A 13,288-nucleotide genomic window follows, 5' to 3' on the forward strand; every position below is an offset into this window, starting at 1 on the left:
CCCGGACTTTCCATGGCCTCTAAAGCACCAAGAGACTTGAAAAATCCACAGTGGGCACTAATTACAATATCAAACATGCTCCAATTGTGACCAAACTTTGCGAGCATGTGGGGGTGGGTCCTCCCCACATGCTTGCAAAGTTTGGTCCCCACCATCAAAGCATGTTTGGGTACGATGGTATGGGGAAGGCCCGGATTTTCCATGGCCTCAAGCACCAAGAGACTTGAAAAATCCACACTGGCCGCTAATTACCACTCCAAACATGCTCTGATTGTGACCAAACTTTGCAAACATGTAGGGGTGGGCCCTCCCACATGCTTGCAGAGTTTACTTCCCATCGGAGTATGTTTGGGTACGATGGTATGGGGAAGGCCCGGATTTTCCATGGCCTCTTAAGCACCAAGAGACTTGAAAAATCTGCACTGGGGGCTAATTACAAATCCAAACATACTCCGATTTATAAGTAAACTTTGCATGCATGTCGGGGTGGGCTCCCCCCACATGCTTGCAAGGTTTGGTTACCTTCGGAGCTTGTTTGGGTATGATGGTATGGGAAAGGCCCGGATTTTCCATGGCCTCTTAAGCACGAAGAGACTTGAAAAATAATTACCAATTCAAACATGCTCGCACTGTGACAAAACTTTGTAAGCATGTGGGGGTGGGTCACCCCCACATGCTTACAAAGTTTGGTCCCCATCGGAGCATGTTTCGGTACGATGGTATGGGGATGGCCCGGATTGTCCATGGCCTCTTAAGCACAAAAAAGATTTGAAAAATCCGCACTCGGCACTAATTACCAATCCAAACATGTTCCAATTATGAGAAAACTTTGCAAGCATGTGGGGGTGGGCCCCTCCCACATGCTTGCAAAGTTTTGTTCCCATCGGAGCATGTTTGCATATGATGGTATGGGGAAGGCCCGGATTTTCCATGGCTTCTTAAGCACCAAGAGACTTCAAAAATCCGCATTGGGCACTAATTACCAATCCAAACATGCTCCGATTGTGACCAAACTTTACAAGCATGTGGGGGTGGGTCCCTCCAAATGCTTGCAAAGTTTTCTTCCCACCATCGGAGCATGTTTGGGTACGATGGTATGGAGAAGGCCCGGATTTTCCATGGCCTCAACCACCAAGAGACTTGAAAAATCCACACTGGCTGCGAATTACCACTCCAAACATGCTCTGATTGTGACCAAACTTTGCAAACATGTGGGGGTGGGCCCCCCCCACATTCTTGCAAAGTTTGGTCCCCATCGGAGCATGTTTGGGTATGATCGTATGGGGAAGGCCCGGATTTTCCATGGCCTCTTAAGCACCAAGAGACTTGAAAAATCCGCACCAGTTCAAACATGCTCTGATTGTGACCAAACTTTGCAAGCATGTGGGGGTGGGCCCTCCCACATGCTTGTAAATTTTGGTTCCCATCGGAGCATGTTTGGGTACGGTGGTATGGGGTAGGCCCGGATTTTCCATGGCCTCTTAAGCACCAAGAGACTTGAAAAATCCGCAGTGAACGCTAATTACTAACCCGAACATGCTCCGATCATGACCAAACTTTGCACGAATATGGGAGGGGGCCACCCCCACATGATTTCCAAAGTTTAGTCTCCATCACCGCATGTTTGGGTACGATGGTATGGGTAAGGCCCGGATTTTCCATGGTCTCTTCAGCACCAAGAGACTTGAAAAATCCGCATTGGGCACTAATTACCAATCTAAACATGCTCTGATTGTGACCAAACTTTGCAAGCATGTGAGAATGGGCCCCTCCCACATGCTTGGAAAGCTTGGCTCCCATCGGAGCATGTTTAGGTATGATGGTATGGGGAAGGCCCGGATTTTCCATGGCCTCTTAAGCACCAAGAGACTTGAAAAATCTGCACTCGGCACTAATTACTAACCCGAACATGCTCCGATCATGACCAAACTTTGCAAGCATGTGGGAGGGGCCCACCTCCACATGCTTGCAAAGTTTGGTCCCCATCTGAGCATGTTTGGGTACGATGGTATGGGGAAGGCCTGGATTTTCCATGGCCTCTTCAACACCAAGAGACTTGAAAAATCCGCACTGGGCACTAATTACCAATCCAAACATGCTCCGATTGTGACCAAAATTTGCAAGCATGTGGGGGTGGGCCTCTCCCACATGATTGAAAAGTTTGGATCCCATCGGAGCATGTTTGGGTATAATGGTATGGGGAAGGCCCGGATTTTCCATGGCCTCTTAAGCACCAAGAGACTTGAAAAATTCACACTGGGCACTAATTACTAACCCGAACATGCTCCGATCATGACCAAACTTTGCAAGCATGTTGGAGGGCCCCACCCCCACATTCTTGCAAAGTTTGGCCCCCATCTGAGCATGTTTGGGTACGATGGTATGGGGAAGTCCCAGATTTTCCATGGCCTCTTAAGCACCAAGAGACTTGAAAAATCCACATTGGGCACTAATTACCAATCCAAACATACTCCGTTTGTGACCAAACTTTGTAAGCATGTGGTACTGGGCCCCTCCCACATGCTTCCAAAGTTTGGTTTCCATCGGAGTATGTTTGTGTACGATGGTATGGGGAAGGCTTGGATTTTTCGTGGCCTCTTAAGCACCAAGAGACTTGAAAAATCCACACTGGGTGCTAATTACCAATTCAATCATGCTTTGATTGTGATTAAACTTTGCAAGAATGTGAAAGGGGCCCACACCCACATGCTTGAAAAGTTTGGTCCCCATCGGAGCATGTTTGTGTACGATGGTAAAGGGAAGGCCTGGATTTTCCATGGCCTCTTAAGCACCAAGAGACTTGAAAAATCTGCATTGGGCACTAATTTTCAATCCAATCATGCTCCATTCATGACCAAACTTTGCAAGCATGTGGGGGTGGGCTCCTTCCACATGCTTGTAAAGTTTAATTCCCAACCGTCAGAGCATATTTGGGTGCGATGGTATGGGGAAGGCTCGGATTTTCCATGGCCTCTTTAGCACCAAGTGACTTGAAAAATCCGCACTAGGCGCTAATTACTAACTCAAACATGGTTCAAGCAAGTGGGAGGGGCCCACCGCCACATGCTTGCAAAGTTTGGTCCTCACCATCGGAGCATGTTTGGGTACGATGATATGGGGAAGGCCCGGATTTTTCAAGTCTCTTAAGCACCAAGAGACTTGAAAAATCCACACTGGGTGCTAAATATTAATCCAAACATGCTCCGATTGTGACCAAACTTTGAAAACATGTGGAGGTGGGCCCCTCCCACGTGCTTGCAAAGTTTGGTTCCCATTGAAGCATGTCTGGGTATCATGGTATGGGGAACGCCCAGATTTTCCATGGCCTCTAAAGCACCAAGAGACTTGAAAAATCCACACTGGGCGCTAATTACAATATCAAACATGCTCCAATTGTGACCAAACTTAGCAAGCATGTGGGGGTGGGTCCCCCCCACATGCTTGCAAAGTTTGCTCCCCACCATCGGAGCATGTTTGGGTATGATGGTATGGGGAAGGCCCGGATTTTCCATTGCCTCAAGCACCAAGAGACTTGAAAAATCCACACTAGCCGCCGCCGCTAATTACCACTCCAAACATGCTCTGATTGTGACCAACCTTTGCAAACATGTGGAAGTGGGCTCCCCCCCCCACATTCTTGCAAAGTTTGGTCCCCATCGGAGCATGTTTGGATACGATGGTATGGGGAAGGCCCGGATTTTTCATGGCCTCTTAAGCACCAAGAGACTTGAAAAATCCGCACAAGGTGCTAATTACCAATTCAAACATGCACTAATTGTGACCAAACTTTGCAAGCATGTGGTGGTGGGCCCTCCCACATGCTTGCAAATTTTGGTTCCCATCGGAGCATGTTTGGGTACGATGGTATGGGGAAGGCCCAGTTTTTCCATGGCCTCTTAAGCACCAAGAGACTTGAAAAATCCGCAGTGATGAGCGCTAATTACTAACCCGAACATGCTCCGATCATGACCAAACTTTGCACGAATATGGGAGGGAGCCACCCCCACATGCTTTGCAAAGTTTAGTCCCCATCACCGCATGTTTGGGTACGATAATATGGGGATGGCCCGGATTTTCCATGGCTTCTTAAGCACCAAGAGACTTGAAAAATCTGCACTTGGCACTAATTACCAATCCAAACATGCTCCGATTGTGACCAAGCTTTGCAAACATGTGAGAATGGACCCCTCCCACATGCTTGAAAAGTTTGGCTCCCATCGGAGCATGTTTGGGTATGATGGTATGGGGAAGGCCCGGATTTTCCATGGCTCTTAAGCACCAAGAGACTTGAAAAATCCGCACTGGGTGCTAATTGCTAACCCGAACATGCTCTGATCATGACCAAACTTTGCAAGCATGTGGGAGGGGCCCACCCCCACATGCTTGCAAAGTTTGGTCCCCATCTGAGCATGTTTGGGTACGATGGTATGGGGAAGGCCCGGATTTTCGATGGCCTCTTCAGCACCAAGAGACTTGAAAAATCCACACTAGGCACTAATTACGAATCCAAACATGCTCCGATTGTGACCAAACTTTGCAAGCATGTGGGGGTGGGCCTCTCCCACATGCTTGAAAAGTTTGGATTCCATCGGAGCATGTTTGGGTATGATGGTATGAGGAAGGCCAGGATTTTCCATGGCCTCTTAAGCACCAAGAGACTTGAAAAATAAGCACTGGGCACTAATTACTAACCCGAACATGCTCCGATCATGACCAAACTTTGCAAGCATGTGGAAGGGGCCCACCCCCACATTCTTGCAAAGTTTGGTCCCCATCTGAGCATGTTTGGGTACGATGGTATGGGGATGGCCCGGATTTTCCATGGCTTCTTAAGCACCGAGAGACTTGAAAAATCCCCACTGGGCACTAATTACCAATCCAAACATGCTCTGATGGTGACCAAACTTTGCAAGCATGTAAGAATGGGCCCCTCACACATGCTTGAAAAGTTTGGCTCCCATCGTAGCATGTTTGGGTATGATGGTATGGGGAAGGCCTGAATTTTCCATGGCCTCCTAAGCACCAAGAGACTTGAAAAATCCACACTGGGCACTAATTACTAACCCAAACATGCTCCGATCATGACCAAACTTTGCAAGCATGTGGGAGAGGCCCACCCCCACATGCTTGCAAAGTTTGGTCCCCATCTGAGCATGTTTGGGTACGATGGTATGGGGAAGGCCCGGATTTTCCATGGCTTCTTAAGCACCGAGAGACTTGAAAAATCCCCACCGGGCACTAATTACCAATCCAAACATGCTCCGAGTGTAACCAAACTTTGCAAGCATGTAAGAATGGGCCCCTCACACATGCTTGAAAAGTTTGGATCCCATCGGAGCATGTTTGGGTATGATGGTATGAGAAAGGCCCGGATTTTCCATGACCTCTAAAGCACCAAGAGACTTGAAAAATCCGCACTGGGCACTAATTACTAACCCGAACATGCTCCAATCTTGACCAAACTTTGCAAGCATGTGGGAGGGGCCCACCCCCACATTCTTGCAAAGTTTGGTCCCCATCTGAGCATGTTTGGGTACGATGGTATGGGGAAGGCCCGGATTTTCCATGGCCTCTTAAGCACCAAGAGACTTGAAAAATCCGCACTCGGCGCTAATTACTAACCCAAACATGGTCCAAGCAAGTGGGAGGGGCCCACCGCCACATAATTGCAAAGTTTGGTCCTCACCATCGGAGCATGTTTGGGTACGATGATATGGGGAAGGCCTGGATATTCCATGGCCTCTTAAGCACCAAGAGACTTGAGAAATCCACACTGGGTGCTAAATATCAATCCAAACATGCTCCGATTGTGACCAAACTTTGAAAACATGTCGAGGTATACATGCTTGTAGAATTCGGTTCCCATAGTATGTCTGGGTATGATGGTATGCGAAACACCCAGATTTTCTCTGGCCTCTTAAGCACCAAGAGACTTGAAAAATCCGCACTGGGCGCTAATTACCAATTCAAACATGCTTCGATTGTGACCAAACGTGGCAAGCATATGGGGGTGGGCCCCCCACATGCTTGGAAAGTTTGGTCCCCATCGGAGCATGTTTGGTTATTATGGTATGAGGAAGGCCCGGACTTTCCATGGCCTCTAAAGCACCAAGAGACTTGAAAAATCCACAGTGGGCACTAATTACAATATCAAACATGCTCCAATTGTGACCAAACTTTGCAAGCATGTGGGGGTGGGTCCTCCCCACATGCTTGCAAAGTTTGGTCCCCACCATCAAAGCATGTTTGGGTACGATGGTATGGGGAAGGCCCGGATTTTCCATGGCCTCAAGCACCAAGAGACTTGAAAAATCCACACTGGCCGCTAATTACCACTCCAAACATGCTCTGATTGTGACCAAACTTTGCAAACATGTAGGGGTGGGCCCTCCCACATGCTTGCAGAGTTTACTTCCCATCGGAGTATGTTTGGGTACGATGGTATGGGGAAGGCCCGGATTTTCCATGGCCTCTTAAGCACCGAGACGTGAAAAATCTGCACTGGGGGCTAATTACAAATCCAAACATAATTATGAGAAAACTTTGCAAGCATGTGGGGGTGGGCCCCTCCCACATGCTTGCAAAGTTTCGTTCCCATCAGAGCATGTTTGCATATGATGGTATGGGGAAGGCCCGGATTTTCCATGGCTTCTTAAGCACCAAGAGACTTCAAAAATCCGCATTGGGCACTAATTACCAATCCAAACATGCTCCGATTGTGACCAAACTTTGCAAGCGTGTGGGAATGGTTCTCTCCCACATTCTTGCAAAGTTTGGTTCCCATCGGAGCATGTGTTGGGTATGATGGTATGCGGAACACCCAGATTTTCTCTGGCCTCTTAAGCACCAAGAGACTTGAAAAATCCGCACTGGGCGCTAATTACCAATTCAAACATGCTCCGATTGTGACCAAACGTGGCAAGCATATGGGGGTGGGCCCCCCACATGCTTGCAAAGTTTGGTCCCCATCAGAGCATGTTTGGTTATTATGGTATGAGGAAGGCCCGGATTTTCCATGGCCTCTAAAGCACCAAGAGACTTCAAAAATCCACACTGGGTGCTAATTACAATATCAAACATGCTCCAATTGTGACCAAACTTTGCAAGCATGTGGGGGTGGGTCCTCCCCACATGCTTGCAAAGTTTGGTCCCCACCATCGAAGCATGTTTGGGTACGGTGGTATGGGGAAGGCCCGGATTTTCCATGGCCTCAAGCACCAAGAGACTTGAAAAATCCACACTGGCCGCTAATTACCACTCCAAACATGCTCTGATTGTGACCAAACTTTGTAAACATGTAGAGGTGGGCCCCTCCCACATGCTTGCAAAGTTTACTTCCCATCGGAGTATGTTTGGGTACGATGGTATGGGGAAGGCCCGGATTTTCCATGGCCTCTTAAGCACCAAGAGACTTGAAAAATCTGCACTGGGGGCTAGTTACAAATCCAAACATGCTCCGATTTATGAGTAAACTTTGCATGCATGTCGGGGTGGGCTCCCCCCACATGCTTGCAAGGTTTGGTTACTATCGGAGCTTGTTTGGGTAGGATGGTATGGGAATGGTCCGGATTTTCCATAGCCTCTTAAGCACGAAGAGACTTGGAAAATCCACACTCGGCACTAATTACCAATTCCAACATGCTCGCATTGTGACCAAACTTTGTAAGCATGTGGGGGTGGGTCACCCCCACATGCTTGCAAAGTTTGGTCCCCATCGGAGCATGTTTGGGTACGATGGTATGGGGATGGCCCGGATTTTCCATGGCCTCTTAAGCACAAAGAGACTTGAAAAATCAGCACTCGGCACTAATTTTACCAATCCAAACATGCTCCAATTATGAGAAGACTTTGCAAGAATGTGGGGGTTGGCCCCTCCTACATGCTTGCAAAGTTTCTTTCCCATCGGAGCATGTTTGCATACGATGGTATGGGGAAGGCCCGGATTTTCCATGGCTTCTTAAGCACCAAGAGACTTCAAAAATTCGTATTGGGCACTAATTATCAATCCAAACATGCTCCGATTATGACCAAACTTTGCAAGCGTGTGGGAATGGGTACTAATTACCACTCCAAACATGCTCTGATTGTGACCAAACTTTGCAAACATGTGGGGGTGGGCCCCCCCCCACATTCTTGCAAAGTTTGGTCCGCATCGGAGCATGTTTGGGTATTATGGTATGGGGAAGGTCCGGATTTTCCATGGCCTCTTAAATCTGCACTGGGGGTTAATTACAAATCCAAACATGCTCCGATTATGAGTAAACTATGCATGCATGTCGGGGTGGTCTCCCCCCACATGCTTGCAAAGTTTGGTTACTATCAGAGCATGTTTGGGTACGATGGTATGGGGAAGGCCAGGATTTTCCATGGCCTCTTAAGCACCAAGAGACTTGAAAAATCTGCAATGGGCACTAATTACCAATTCAAACATGCTTGCATTGTGACCAAACTTTGCAAGCATGTGGGGGTGAGTCACCCCCACATGCTTGCAAAGTTTGGTCCCCATCGGAGCATGTTTGGGTACGATGGTATGGGGATGGCCCGGATTTTCCATGGCCTCTTAAGCACGAAGAGACTTGAAAAATCAGCACTCGGCACTAATTTTACCAATCCAAACATGCTCCAATTATGAGAAGACTTTGCAAGAATGTGGAGGTTGGCCCCTCCTACATGCTTGCAAAGTTTCTTTCCCATCGGAGCATGTTTGCGTACGATGGTATGGGGAAGGCCCGGATTTTCCATGGCTTCTTAAGCACCAAGAGACTTCAAAAATTCGCATTGGGCACTAATTACTAATCCAAACATGCTTCGATTGTGACCAAACTTTGCAAGCGTGTGGGAATGGGTCTCTCCCACATGCTTGCAAAGTTTGGTTCCCATCGAAGCATGTTTGGGTATGATGGTATGGTTAAGGTCCGGATTTTCGATGGCCTCTTAAGCACCAAAAGACTTGAATAATCCACACTAGGTGCTAATTACCAATTCAAACATGCTCCGATATTGTGACCAAACTTTTCAATCATGTGGGAGGGGCCCACACCCACATGCTTGCAATGTTTGGTCCCTATCGGAGCATGTTTGTATACGATGGTATGGGGAAGGCCCGGATTTTCCATGGCCTCTTACGCACCAAGAGACTTGGAAAATCCGCATTGGGCACTAATTTTCAATCCAAACATGCTCGAATTGTGACCAAACTTTGCAAGCATATGGAGGTGGGCCCCTCCCACATGCTTGCAAAGTTTGTTAAGCATTGGAGCATGTTTGGGTACGATGGTATGGGGAAGGCCCAGATTTTCCATGGCCTCTTAAGCACCAAGAGACTTGAAAAATCCACAATGACTGCTAATTACTACCCCAAACATACTCCGATCATGACCAAACTTTGCAAGCATGTGGGAGCGGCTCACCCCCACATGCTTGCAAAGTTTGGTCCCCATCGGCATGTTTGGGTGTACGATGGTATGGGGAAGGCCCGGACTTTCCATGGCCTCCTAAGCACGAAGAGACTTGAAAAATCGACACTGGGCATTCAAACATGCTCTGATTGTGCCCAAACTTTGCAAACATGTGGGAGTAGGCCCCTCCCACATACTTGTAAAGTTTAGTTCCCATCCCAGTATATTTGGGTGCGATGGTATGGGGAAGGCCCGGATTTTCTATGGCCTCTTTAGCACCAAGTGACTTGAAAAATCCGCACTAGGCGCTAATTACTAACCCAAACATGGTTCAAGCAAGTGGGAGGGGCCCACCGCCACATGCTTGCAAAGTTTGGTCCTCACCATCGGAGCATGTTTAGGTACGATGATATGGGGAAGGCCCGAATTTTTCAAGTCTCTTAAGCACCAAGAGACTTGAAAAATCCACACTAGGTGCTAAATATTAATCCAAACATGCTCCGATTGTGACCAAACTTTGAAAACATGTGGAGGTGGGCCCCTCCCACGTGCTTGCAAAGTTTGGTTCCCATTAAAGCATGTCTGGGTATCATGGTATGGGGAACGCCCAGATTTTCCATGGCCTCTAAAGCACCAAGAGACTTGAAAAATCCACACTGGGCGCTAATTACAATATCAAACATGCTCCAATTGTGACCAAACTTAGCAAGCATGTGGGGGTGGGTCCCCCCCACATGCTTGCAAAGTTTGCTCCCCACCATCGGAGCATGTTTGGGTATGATGGTATGGGGAAGGCCCGGATTTTCCATTGCCTCAAGCACCAAGAGACTTGAAAAATCCACACTAGCCGCCGCCGCTAATTACCACTCCAAACATGCTCTGATTGTGACCAACCTTTGCAAACATGTGGAAGTGGGCTCCCCCCCCCACATTCTTGCAAAGTTTGGTCCCCATCGGAGCATGTTTGGATACGATGGTATGGGGAAGGCCCGGATTTTTCATGGCCTCTTAAGCACCAAGAGACTTGAAAAATCCGCACTGGGTGCTAATTACCAATTCAAACATGCACTAATTGTGACCAAACTTTGCAAGCATGTGGTGGTGGGCCCTCCCACATGCTTGCAAATTTTGGTTCCCATCGGAGCATGTTTGGGTACGATGGTATGGGAAAGGCCCAGTTTTTCCATGGCCTCTTAAGCACCAAGAGACTTGAAAAATCCGCAGTGATGAGCGCTAATTACTAACCCGAACATGCTCCGATCATGACCAAACTTTGCACGAATATGGGAGGGAGCCACCCCCACATGCTTTGCAAAGTTTAGTCCCCATCACCGCATGTTTGGGTACGATAATATGGGGATGGCCCGGATTTTCCATGGCTTCTAAAGCACCAAGAGACTTGAAAAATCCGCACTTGGCACTAATTACCAATCCAAACATGCTCCGATTGTGACCAAACTTTGCAAACATGTGAGAATGGACCCCTCCCACATGCTTGAAAAGTTTGGCTCCCATCGGAGCATGTTTGGGTATGATGGTATGGGGAAGGCCCGGATTTTCCATGGCTCTTAAGCACCAAGAGACTTGAAAAATCCGCACTGGGTGCTAATTGCTAACCCGAACATGCTCCGATCATGACCAAACTTTGCAAGCATGTGGGAGGGGCCCACCCCCACATGCTTGCAAAGTTTGGTCCCCATCTGAGCATGTTTGGGTACGATGGTATGGGGAAGGCCCGGATTTTCGATGGCCTCTTCAGCACCAAGAGACTTGAAAAATCCACACTAGGCACTAATTATGAATCCAAACATGCTCCGATTGTGACCAAACTTTACAAGCATGTGGGGGTGGGCCTCTCCCACATGCTTGAAAAGTTTGGATTCCATCGGAGCATGTTTGGGTATGATGGTATGAGGAAGGCCAGGATTTTCCATGGCCTCTTAAGCACCAAGAGACTTGAAAAATAAGCACTGGGCACTAATTACTAACCCGAACATGCTCCGATCATGACCAAACTTTGCAAGCATGTGGAAGGGGCCCACCCCCACATTCTTGCAAAGTTTGGTCCCCATCTGAGCATGTTTGGGTACGATGGTATGGGGATGGCCCGGATTTTCCATGGCTTCTTAAGCACCGAGAGACTTGAAAAATCCCCACTGGGCACTAATTACCAATCCAAACATGCTCCGATGGTGACCAAACTTTGCAAGCATGTAAGAATGGGCCCCTCACACATGCTTGAAAAGTTTGGCTCCCATCGGAGCATGTTTGGGTATGATGGTATGGGGAAGGCCTGAATTTTCCATGGCCTCCTAAGCACCAAGAGACTTGAAAAATCCACACTGGGCACTAATTACTAACCCAAACATGCTCCGATCATGACCAAACTTTGCAAGCATGTGGGAGAGGCCCACCCCCACATGCTTGCAAAGTTTGGTCCCCATCTGAGCATGTTTGGGTACGATGGTATGGGGAAGGCCCGGATTTTCCATGGCTTCTTAAGCACCGAGAGACTTGAAAAATCCCCACTGGGCACTAATTACAAATCCAAACATGCTCCGATTGTAACCAAACTTTGCAAGCATGTAAGAATGGGCCCCTCACACATGCTTGAAAAGTTTTGATCCCATCGGAGCATGTTTGGGTATGATGGTATGAGAAAGGCCCGGATTTTCCATGGCCTCTTAAGCACCAAGAGACTTGAAAAATCCGCACTGGGCACTAATTACTAACCCGAACATGCTCCGATCTTGACCAAACTTTGCAAGCATGTGGGAGGGGCCCACCCCCACATTCTTGCAAAGTTTGGTCCCCATCTGAGCATGTTTGGGTACGATGGTATGGGGAAGGCCCGGATTTTCCATGGCCTCTTAAGCACCAAGAGACTTGAAAAATCCGCACTCGGCGCTAATTACTAACCCAAACATGGTCCAAGCAAGTGGGAGGGGCCCACCGCCACATAATTGCAAAGTTTGGTCCTCACCATCGGAGCATGTTTGGGTACGATGATATGGGGAAGGCCTGGATTTTCCATGGCCTCTTAAGCACCAAGAGACTTGAGAAATCCACACTGGGTGCTAAATATCAATCCAAACATGCTCCGATTGTGACCAAACTTTGAAAACATGTCGAGGTATACATGCTTGTAGAATTTGGTTCCCATCGGAGTATATCTGGGTATGATGGTATGCGAAACACCCAGATTTTCTCTGGCCTCTTAAGCACCAAGAGACTTGAAAAATCCGCACTGATCGCATTACCAATTCAAACATGCTTCGATTGTGACCAAACGTGGCAAGCATATGGGGGTGGGCCCCCCACATGCTTGGAAAGTTTGGTCCCCATCGGAGCATGTTTGGTTATTATGGTATGAGAAAGGCCCGGACTTTCCATGGCCTCTAAAGCACCAAGAGACTTGAAAAATCCACAGTGGGCACTAATTACAATATCAAACATGCTCCAATTGTGACCAAACTTTGCAAGCATGTGGGGGTGGGTCCTCCCCACATGCTTGCAAAGTTTGGTCCCCACCATCAAAGCATGTTTGGGTACGATGGTATGGGGAAGGCCCGGATTTTCCATGGCCTCAAGCACCAAGAGACTTGAAAAATCCACACTGGCCGCTAATTACCACTCCAAACATGCTCTGATTGTGACCAAACTTTGCAAACATGTAGGGGTGGGCCCTCCCACATGCTTGCAGAGTTTACTTCCCATCGGAGTATGTTTGGGTACGATGGTATGGGGAAGGCCCGGATTTTCCATGGCCTCTTAAGCACCGAGACGTGAAAAATCTGCACTGGGGGCTAATTACAAATCCAAACATAATTATGAGAAAACTTTGCAAGCATGTGGGGGTGGGCCCCTCCCACATGCTTGCAAAGTTTCGT

Source organism: Cibotium barometz, chromosome 15 (assembly GCF_041138505.1).
Source record: "Cibotium barometz isolate CiBa-2024 chromosome 15, ASM4113850v1, whole genome shotgun sequence".
In the NCBI taxonomy this organism is placed as follows: domain Eukaryota; kingdom Viridiplantae; phylum Streptophyta; class Polypodiopsida; order Cyatheales; family Cibotiaceae; genus Cibotium; species Cibotium barometz.